This window comes from Notothenia rossii, assembly GCF_949606895.1.
Source record: "Notothenia rossii genome assembly, chromosome: 4".
In the NCBI taxonomy this organism is placed as follows: domain Eukaryota; kingdom Metazoa; phylum Chordata; class Actinopteri; order Perciformes; family Nototheniidae; genus Notothenia; species Notothenia rossii.
In genome coordinates this window covers 37,617,029-37,628,530 of record NC_136902.1, presented here as the reverse complement: position 1 = coordinate 37,628,530, position 11,502 = coordinate 37,617,029, and the positions used below count along the sequence as shown (strand labels likewise).

The 11,502-nt window shown below is 42.9% G+C and overlaps 1 long non-coding RNA gene across 1 annotated transcript; it reads left to right on the top strand.

Moving 5' to 3' along the window:
- Positions 1 to 6,839: 6,839 nt before the first annotated feature.
- LOC307036840 lies at positions 6,840 to 10,928 on the top strand. Its single transcript, XR_013807489.1, has 3 exons — positions 6,840 to 6,962; positions 8,984 to 9,110; positions 10,587 to 10,928. It is a non-coding gene; the product is annotated as an uncharacterized lncRNA (long non-coding RNA).
- Positions 10,929 to 11,502: the final 574 nt, after the last annotated feature.

The window sequence follows — 11,502 nt, the reverse complement described above, 5'->3', positions numbered from 1 at the left end:
AATAACGTGCTTTAACCAGTAGGTGGTTTGGGTTAAAAAGCTGTCAAGTTTACAGTGTTAACAAAATAAAATATACTGCTGTTTCTGGTTTAGTTTACGACGGATATATTTAGTTATTGTTTTGATATTTGTATCACAAAAGCGATGGAAACAACCCACAGCAACACAGAAAAGGTGGTCTTAACATGACCCAGTGGTCTAGTAGTTAATAAAAAACAATAATATCAAAACAAAATATTACTACTAACTTTATTGTGAAATTCAAACTGAACGGTAAAAGAATAGTTTCCGGTCTATTCTGAGCCCGATCTCTGTAGATAAATTAAAATAAAGAACTACGACAGATGTGTAATATATTTAATGCAGTCGAACCATTTATTACAATGCATTCATGTGATGACTTTCAAAGAGTAAAGCAAGCACTGCTGAATAAAGTATGATTTTATTTTTTACGAAACGTTTTTTTTTCATAGGGAATGCATTTGGAGGTCAACCAATCACAGAGCTTGAGAACTAATCACGGGGTTTGTCAAACAGAGCACATGGTGTAGTCCTAAACGATAGCTAGGGATTCTGAGTAGTGTAGTGTCTTCTGCCATCCTTTTCTCCGAAAAAATATTTGTTTCTCCGAATCGAAGGGGAAAAATACAAAAGCATTGCACACAATTTAAACCAATCAATGTTGTGTAATTAACAAGGATAATCTGGTGTTTTTTAGTCGATGATTAGTGCAGATAACAATGTAAAATCAATCGACAGTAAGGGGAATACTTACTTCCGGGTGTACAATTCTCCGTTGTCCAATGGGAATGAACGCTCACATTGCCTTTAAAGAGCATCTTGCAGGTTTGTTTTTTTCCTACATTTATGCTTAAACTTGCTTGAAAATTACAATTAAAAAAGTGAATGTAGGATTTGATATTTTTTACGAGACATAAGGGCAGGAATTCAGAGAGAAAGGAGCAATTTTGAGCCCTGCTCTTAAAAATGGCTTTTTTAAGTTAAGGTCATACGTCAAACGCGTCATATTACATAACAAAGGGGAAACATCTCCGCTCTCTGAACGCGGTTATAGTTAGTAGTTGCGTTGAGTTGAGCGGTTGTGTTTTAGTGAGCTGGTATTTTTCGGTAGTTTTATATTGTATTTCATCATTTGTAATCATGGTGCAGTATTGTGTTTGTGCAGGTTGCACAAATACCAGCCTGTCAGGACATCGAGTCCACAGTAAAAAGGACCGGAGCTAGCGTTCGTTCCTGGGTGCATTGTGCATCCACCTCCCTGCAGCACATACTCTCCACAGCTTTATCAGGAAACCGTATTACTTCTCTCTCCCCCCCTTCACTGCTCTCTCTCTCTCCCCTCCGGTACACGGCACCGTAAGACGTAGTGTGGAGTTACATTAACGATGTGGTGGCTGTACTGCTCCAGCCGTCTCCTTTGTGTTTGTTTGTTTCCCCCTGTCTGTGTTGTTTGTGTGTGCGTGGTGGCTGTCACTCCTGGCTCCCGGCTCAACCTCCACTCACCTGCTGCAATCAGCTGTCCACCCTCCCCGACTACAGATCTGCTTTCCATCAAGCCATTTACAACGGCATATCAACGGAGGCTCCACAACCTTTCTCCGCCAGATCGTCAAGTATCAGCCGTATCTCGCGTCTCTCCTCTGGTACACAGCACCGTAGTGTGGAGTTGCATTAGGTAACGCGAGATACGGCTGATACTTGCGCATTAGTTTCTGTTATGGATCAGTATCAACAGTCCTGCCAGTAACGTTACCATATTATCAATGCTACGTTAGTTATAGCCTGATATATGATAGCTAACTTCACAATGTTGTGATGTGACGTTAGCTAACATTCTGTAGCTAACGCCGGTCACTCACCAAGATAGCTGCCCAGTTCTCCACTGGTTCTCCTCACACCACAGCTCAATTTCTCTCCGATGGCCGTTATTTCTTCTAATCCTTGGCTGCTCCTGGTCTCTTGGACGCCTAGCAGGTTAATCATTATAAGGTTGTGGTCCGTCATATGCATTTGAATATTCATGTTCAACTTCTTCTGTGTCTTCTTTGTCGAAACTAGCATTGGGATCCATGTTTATTAATACGTTACACCGGCCGCTCTCCCCCTTGTTTCCCCCATGTTACGTCACACGCGGGAGGTCACGTGCCGAGGCTTTTTTATGCGGAAGTGAACATTTCTTACAAAAACGACGCCAGATGTCACTGTAGTGTATATTTCTGTATATCTTTTTGAAAATCTACTGTATTCATCATTTTCCTACACATTTATTCACAGGTGTCTTTAACCTTGAAGTTGCTCTTTAAGGGCAGCCGACACACAAACGAATGAAAGAATTCCGTGCTTCCATGAGCGTCAAATCCCGCCGCAGACGGGAATACATTGCAATCAGTTGAAAGCTATTTGCGTCCCTTTATGAAGCTGAAGGAGCCTAGGAGTGTCACAACTGCACGCCACAGGACCCTCACCAAACGTCGCTCCTGGACGATTATGGAAATTCACATTTGCATAATTGCCATTGGTGAACATAACCTAACATAACATTTGATTACCTAAATCGAACCAAACACATTTTGAGGCACCATGAACCAAATATAAGCCTACTTTAAATGTTTGTAAACACAATTCCAAGCCCTGTCATTGTAAACAACCACAGTGAAATGACAACTTTTCACATATTTCTAGCTTCAAACTGTTTTCTAGGGTCCCAATTTAAAATTAAAAGTTTAAAGTTTCTCTCCCACAGCTACATAGCTTTCTCTCTCTGCATAGCTGCATACTTCAATCTTCTTCATCCTGCTTTTCTTCTTCATCCTCCTTGTCTGCCCATCGATATTTAGCTGTGGAGCTGATCTTTCCCAGCACGTTTCGGTTGCTCAACAAATAAGCATGAAAGTCTTTGCAAGACATGTCTTTCAAATTGTATTGCACAAATAGAATCCCCTTCAGTGACTCAGCAGACAGTTGGTTCCTCTCCTTGGTCCACTGGCTCTGCGTCAGTGAGAAAACCCTCTCAACATTTGCATTGTGAGAGGAAAGTGCAAAGACAAACTGTGCAATCTTCAGTAGTTCTGAGTAACATGCAATGCTTTTGACCTTCTCAAAATATTTGGTCCACCTCTGGTGCACCTGCAGGCCACTGAAGTCCTCATCACGGTTGCACCTTTCTGTGAATCTCTTCAGATTGGTGACCTGGTCAAAACACTTGACATCATCAATTACCACCCCCTTCTCTCCTAGGAACTTGATGCAGGCCTCCACATCATTCCACTCTGGTGGCTCACTCAGATCCATCCACGTGAATGTGGAGAACTCTTCCATGGGAGTCATCCACTTCTCCAGATACTCCAGACATGTACTGTACAGGCCTTGCACATCAGCACAGAACTGGTCATATTCCTTACCAAGTCCATCACTACACTTTTGTGCCAGTAGTCCCTTAACTTTAAGGGACATGAAGTTGTTGCTTTTGCGTTCAAGAAGAATGGTGTGGATGCTGTTCATTATTTTCTTTACCTCCATAGTGGAGTTATTCTCCTTTTCCATGTCTTGAATGTGGGTGTGGAACGCAGACATGAGTGAGTGCATGTGCCAGAGGTAGATCTCACTGAATTTGTTTACAAAAAACTTCTTGATCACTGTGGGTGGTTTTTGCTGAGACAGAAAGAATGTCTTTAAGGCTGGAAACATCTGGATCATCCTCTCAATGCCTGGGAACAATGACAGCCACCTTGTCTTGCTGTGAGAAAGCATCCTTCTGTATTCAATGTCAACAAAATCACAGTACTCCTTCAGGCTCTCAGTACACACAGTGTAAATGTGGAAGAACTGGTAGATTTTGAACATGATATTCTCAAGGTCAATATCTATTTTGTCTGCCCCATGATGAACACAATTATTCAATATGTGTGCTGGGCAACCCACACCGATCAGAGTGTTCTTCAGCAGCAACCTCTTCAAATTTGCAAACACATTCTTTCCCCCTTCATCACGTTGGATTCCTCCAAAGTTTGTGTTGCAATTGTCGCCAGTAAATGCAATGCATTTTTCAGACAAATTGTTTTTTGCCAATGTTTCAATGAGATATTGTGCAATGGTTTCTGCTGTCTCATTTGGTGTGTCTTTAAACTCGATTAATTTTGTTTGCATGCCACCCCTCTTCCAGTCAAAGTACTGGATTATGATTGGGAATATTTTCACTGCTCCGTGGTTACTCCCGTCTGTAGAAACACCACAGTACTGGATTTCTTTGAGTGCTTCATGTGCGACATCAATCGAGTGGGGCGCTATCATAGCCGTGGGAACATGTTTCAAATGGGGGGTGCTGTGGGGATGACACCAGGGCTGGTTCTGACCAATGTGCTGCCCTAGGCAAGATTTTAGCTGGCAATGAAAAACCTCTGCAAAAGACCAATACATTACAAAAAGAGAAACATATTGACATGGTGGACAGCTTATATAACAAGGCTTCAAATGTATTTAGTATTATAACATGTTTTAATTGGAGGGGTGGACTTCACAACCTCTAGGTGGGTCCGGGGGTGCCCCCCCGTGAAGATTTTTTTAACATTTTAAAGTCAAATGCTTCAATCTGGTGCACTTTGAGCGCCCAATTACTAGACTGATCTAGAGGGTACAACAGATCGGTTTGCATTTTATTAATCAAATAAGTATGTGAACATTTCCAATAACTTACCATAGCCAATAACAAATAAATGTAACTTATTTTATTTGTGTTTATATTTTTAAATCTCTCCAGTTTTAAACGATATTTTTGGTTTACTGTCCTATAGTATACATTGGAATGATTTCAAACCTGTTTTTATTTATCCTAATAATTATAAAAGGTGTACCTTGGAAATATTTGTTTACATAAATTGTGATCAAAACGTTTGAGACTCACTGAGATAACTTAGACTAAAGTGAACTATCCAAACCCTCAGAGTCCTTTACCTCACTGAGCCTCTCAGTCTGACAGGACAGAACTCTCCCTCCACATTATTGTAGAAACAGCTTCTTATATCCGTTAGCGCAGCAGAAGCTAACAACAATCCCCGCCGGTACCACGGTATCCCCGCGGTATCCCCGCGGTATCCCCGCGGTATCCCCGCGGTATCCCCGCGGTATCCCCTCTCTCTATCTCTCTCACTTTGGCTGTGAGCTGCGGGCGCCTGCTAAGCCAACATCCCCCACTTTCATCACTACAGCGCCCATCGTACAGGGCAAATGGAAAGTGTAACCGGGGTGAAAAGGGTGTTACATTTACTTAATTATGAATGTTGTTACATCAAGGCTGAAAAGTTTTTTTTTTAATTATATCTTGTTGAAGTGCAGATCCCCTGTTCTCCACCAGGGGGTGCTGCAGCACCCTCAGCACCCCTACTTCCCACGGCCCTGGGCGCTATAACACCATTGACAATGGCTTCGGTTTTAGTGCGCGCGCTACTGAATCTTTTGGCAGTGTCAGAGTCTGGAAATGCTTTTTTTAGCAAGGCACTTGTGCAATCCATAGATCTGTAGCTGTTGTGATGTTTCACAGTGTGAAATGCAAACGCACCCTCCGCTGCATTTACAGCATCCTCTGTTTTGCCTGGTCTAACAAAGAAGTCTGTCAACTTTGCCGACAAACTCTCACCTTGCACAGCTTTCCTATGTTTGTCTGTGTCCATGTGCGCTTTAAGATCGCCTGCACCTTTATTGGACACACACACGTATGTGCAAGCTTTGCACACGGTGCACTCCGCCTCCCATTTGTTCCGACCGGGCCGGTACATTTGGAATTTCTTCTGCAATTCATCTGTAAAAGTACATTTGCGCTTTGGCATTGTGAATGTGAGCGGCGGTCCGCTCTGTCCCCTTCCTCTGTTTGTGTGTCAGCGTAGTTGTAGAGCCGCCCACAAAGCTTCAGACTCAGGGATTACGTCACACACGCAACAGAGTACCGTAGTATTCTGTGCAATTCGCCAGTCAATTTAAGTACATGCAAACGGTCCGCGAAACCCGGACATTTTCATGAATTTATAAACCTCCCCCGGACGACCCGGACAGGGCGTGAAAAGAGGACATGTCCGGGCAAAAGAGGACGTTTGGTCACCCTATGTTAGAGATAAACAATTTTACTCCTGACTTGTTCAGGCAAATTCCATCTGCCTTAAAAAGATGTCTGCGGTCCCAGAAAAAGTTAAAATTGTCAATAAAATTGATAGAATGGTCAGTACAGGCAGTTGAAAGCCACGTTCAGTGTTCAGTGCAAACAATCTGCTGAATCTCTCCACTCCTCTTCTGAGTGGCGGTATAGGGCAGAGGTGGGAACAAGTCATTGTTTTGCAAATCCGAGTCAAGTCTCAAGTCTTTGCGCTCGAGTCCAAGTCAAGTCTCAAGTCAGGATGGGCAAGTTCAAGTCAAGTCCAAGTCCTAAACTTTGACAAAACGAGTCTTAAACAAGTCATTATGTGCTTTTCACCAAATGTAATGACATCCATCAACAGAATAATACTTAATAATCAAACTGCTCTTTATTAGTCACATTAATAATTTATTAATCCATTTTCTCTCTGCTGGTAAAGTAACGTGTTTTTTTCTATTTTAAGAGGGATCAGTAAGGTAAGGCTACCGGTTTGATTCAGAAGGAGTTTAATGTATATGTAAGTGCAACCTTTACATGTTCATAATTTAACTGTAATGTGTATTTTCTAAGTGTACTAATTATTATTGTTGTAATGTTTCATGCGTGCAATATTTCGTCTTTTATTTTGAAGTCCAAGCTCACGTCTCGTTATGCTGTTCTCGCGTGAGTTAGAGCGCGAGAACATGAGAAGCACCCGCAGAGTAAGATGCACGGATACTTACAGCTCCATTAGTTTTGTATTCTTTCTTAAACATATAAGCTGTGAAGAGAACTGAAGAATACTTCCCTCTGTTTACAGAGCATGCAGCCCAACGAGGTATGTTGTTGTGTTTGTATTACTTTTATGTTTATTACCTTGGTAGTTATCTCACATGCTGTGCATGCTATTGTGTGTCTAACACGAAACTGTGTTTGTCATTTATACTATTTATTTGTGTAGTTTTCACGGTGGATTCAGAGGAATAAACCCGTTATCAGAAAGCCACTTGTGTCTGCCTGTGCTTCGAGGGAATTATAGTATAAGATCCCTGATGTTAAGGTGACCAGAATGTTTATTTCCACTGTGTACAACATGTTATAAGGGAACCACAATCTATCTTTATGCAAGGGATAATGTGCAGCGAGGCGGTCTTTATGGGGAAAAGAACACATGCATCTAGATCCATCTGCAGGTGGTACTTTAAGTATATTTTGATGCTAATACTTTTGTACTTTTACTTGTAACATTTTGAATGCAGAACTTTTTATTGTAACCGAGTATTCCTACACTCTGGTACTTTTACTCAAGTACAAGATCTGAACTTCTCCCACCTCTGACAATAAATCCTGAGTGGTTACCAAAAAAAAAACCCTGCTCTGAAGGTTATTTTCATTTAACAAATCCTGCACTCAGCTTTGCTTTCTCCAATATCATTGAAATGCAGCCAGATGCAAATTTCTTGACTTTTTCCTACGCGCTTGAATTTAAATCCGGCTCCCCTTCTCCCTGTCGCCCTGTAGCTGGCCTGTACCACTACACCTGCTGTCTTTGGAGCGTCTGCCCCCCACCCTTCTTTCACATAATGGTATGATCCTAGTGTGTCCTCGCATATGATTGGCCGTATGGTGACTCAGCAAAATAGAGTCCCGCCCCTGCCTGCATGGATTCACAGCAAGAGTTGCAGCAGCTGAAGATTCTGCTCTCCGCGACGGGAGTCTGCTCTTCTAGCGGCATCTCGCGATCGGCGTGTTGGAGACCCCTGAATTAAATTATCAAGTGACCTCAAGTCAGAAGGCTCAAGTCAAGTGCTGAGTCATTGGTGTTCAAGTCCAAGTCGAGTCGCAAGTGTTTTGTGATTTTGTCAAGTCGAGTCCAAAGTAATCAAATTGGTGACTCGAGTCCACACCTCTGGTAGAGGGCCACTGATGAACACCTCCGCACTTAGGGAGCTGACAATTTCCAACAGACATTTAAAGTCTTTTTTTCAGCACTTCTGACGGATTTTTCAAAACATAATTTGTTCCAATATGCAGTACAACATTCTTCACAGTCGGATGTTCAGCCCCAATATTCAGGATCTTCTCAGCCAAGTCAGAGACCATATCCTTGGGAAAACAGAGTACTTCTTACTACACAGACTTTTTACATCTCTTACAGCAGAGTCACCCACAATCAGAGTTTCAGGCCCAGTTGTTAGCTTTCCCTCTAGCCTTTTACTTTTGGAGTAGCTGTTGGTCCTTACCCTGCTGTGTGAAGAGGACAGGTTATCCAGGTAATCAGAAAGAGATCTCCGGTTCTTTGTCAGTGGAGCGTATCTGTTCTGGATTGGCACACTTGGTGATTTAGGAGGATTGTTTGTAGTTCTACCTTTAGCAGCTGTCCACGGCTGTTTCCTATTATGAAGAGGGGTTGAAGAGGCGCTCTTCCTGGGTGATAACAATGCAGGCCAGCCGGTTGCATCACAGATTTCAGAGCGATGGGCTCTGCCTGTTATTCATTCTCCCAAATCCCACGGAAATTATATACTCTTAGGCCTTGCACCCAGAAATGTCCAGGGAGGACTACCACATAAACACTGATATCCAGCAAATCAGAACAGAGTGGGTGACCTGACCAATCAGAGCACAGTGGGCTCATAGGGGGTTGGGGGGGGGCAGGAGCTCCAACAAGGCGTGTAGGACAGAGTGAATACACATACTATACAGAGATGCTGTATGAGAAAACCAATGTGATTTCGGAACATTGAACAATGTAAATCTATTTTGGTAGACCTCAACAATGGAATTATGATCAGTAGAAATGGCCATGTCAGGGGACCTTCAAGTAACATTGTCATGTGTCCCGACTACTGTTTAAAGGAGGAGCAAAGTGAACCATCAGGAGAAGGGTCACCAACAGTGGTTTGGCTTGAGGAGGACGAGGACGGGCAACCTAAACCAAAAATATGTAGAACTGGAGAGAAACGGAAGCGGGGTTTAGCCACAGGTTTGTATTTGTACATTACATTGCATTTAGCTGATGCTTTTATCCAAAGCGACTTACAATAAGTGCGTTTGACCAACAAGATACAAACTTGAAGAAAACAGAATCATATAAGTACATCAGGTTTCATAGAGCTAAAACATTTCAAGTGCTACTCAACTGGCTTTAGATAAGCCAATCCTTTATCCGTATATAAGTGCTTTGCTAGTAATTCTATCGCTCAAAGTGGAGTCGAAAGAGATGAGTTTTCAGTCCGCGCCGGAAGATGTGCAAGCTTTCTGCTGTCCTGATTTCAATGGGGAGCTCATTCCACCATTTTGGAGCCAGGATAGCAAACCCACGTGTTTTTGCTGATGGGAACTTGGGTTTTCTTTTGTTAAAGGTCCCATGTCATGGCCATTTCCACTGATCATAATTCCATTGTTGAGGTCTACTAGAATAGATTTATATTGTGAAATTGTCCAAACTCACATTGGTTTGTTATACAGCATCTCTGTAAACTACGTGTATTCACTGAATTTCACTCTCTGTCTTTAACGGCTCGTTGTAGCTCCAATAGCTCCAGCCCCCACCCTCCCTGTGAGCACAGCGTGCTCTGATTGGTCGGGACGTTGTGAATCGCGCTGAGCTCCGTGGATGTGTGGTTTCCTTGTTTAGCGATATACATCGAAACACAGCCAAACTCATCCTGAGCACACAGAAAGTCACAGCCGAAGTAAAAACAATAAGTGTGGCTTGATATTGAGTAAGAAAAAGGTTGATAAACGCTGAGAGAATTTCGCCGCGATCCCATCTGTCTGTTATCAGCCTGCAGCCAGGGAGGAGAAATCAGCAGAGCTGCCTGCACTGAGTGTGTGTGTGAGGAAGTCCATGGATTGGTCAATTTGGACCAATCAGCGGGGGCTTAATGTAACGGCTCCGCGGACGTAGCGTTCCACGGATTGGTCCATTTGGTTCCGGGTAACGCACGACCGTATCGCGCCATAGCTCTGGGCGCGGCTACTGGCCATTCCTACGTCACAATACCCAGGAAGTAAACAATGGACAATGGCGTATCTTCAACGAGGCGTTTTGGGGAGGTATTTTCTGTGTTAGAGTTTTACTCGCTACAGGGTGTACTTTGAGGGTTTTGACTCTGCACACCGTTTACATGCATAAAAACCTTCATAACACACAAGGGGACGGGTAATAACCGGAAAAGCATGACATGGGACCTCTTAATAAAGTAATTATTTTAAATCCAATATTTATTTAAGCAGATTATTAAGTGGATATTTACTCCTTTGCAGTTGCATCCGGAAGCACAGACTCTCCTTGTACTCCATCTACCAGCAGTGGTCAAGAGAGCCAGACTAAGACCATTCACAATTTAGTTAAATGTTTTCCCTAAACGTATTGCTTGCTCCCTGATTTATCATGTACTGATAAGCTAGACTTATCATTTCTCTATATCTGTACTTTTCCACATTTCATTTTTAGACTCTCTCATCCAAGACATACAGGAACTGCTGGGACTCCTAGTGAAGAACCTCTGACTTCTCAGTGGCAGGAAAGGCAATCATCAAGTGGAATGCGATAAGGCCTTTTATGGTTAACCAAATGTTATCGTCTGCTAAGCCTAAAGAGGGAGTTTGCCAACACTGTTGTGAGAAATAAAATCAATATATGTGTGCTGGAATTTAAAATGAATACACTGTTTTATTTTGCACACAATGTCTAATGCTCGTTATTGACGTTATTAATCACTTGCGGGAGACAAATCTTAAGGACACGTCACCATGAAGCTGAGAGGAAGACACGTCCCTCATCGATGCTACCAATAGAAGGAAACTACAGGATGATATATATGAGAGCGGGGAGACACTCTCTCTCTCTCTCTCTTCGATCAGAGCTGTGAAACCTTTTCTAAAATCCACTACAACGCTACTTTATTAAATATTCGTAACACTTCCTGAGGTGCCCACCTTGTCTCCTTTTTAACTTACTCCTGGACATTGAAAAAAGAACACTGTTTCTGTAGTAACATGTCGAGATTGTTTGCCGAGATCACTTTCCTGCACTGCCTGTGATCTTTCCATACACGAGTCGATGGTGCTCCACAACTTGGAGTCGGACTCGAGGGCCGATTTTCAGGACTCGTGACTCGACTCGTGCACTGACTGACACGGACTCGAACTCGTGAATTCTTCGCCTGCGATGACTCAGACTTGGCTTGTACATTGACGCTCCGACTTGGACTCGGATTCGAGCAAGTTTGCTCTCGAGTCAGATGTACTTTGTCCTGGCTTGTGCACCTGCGAGGCGAGTTCACGTACTGGGCGTGCCCCCGCTATTCCAGTCTAAAGATGTCCAGAGACACACCCCGCATCGTGCTGTATGCTTTCAGATATTTTGC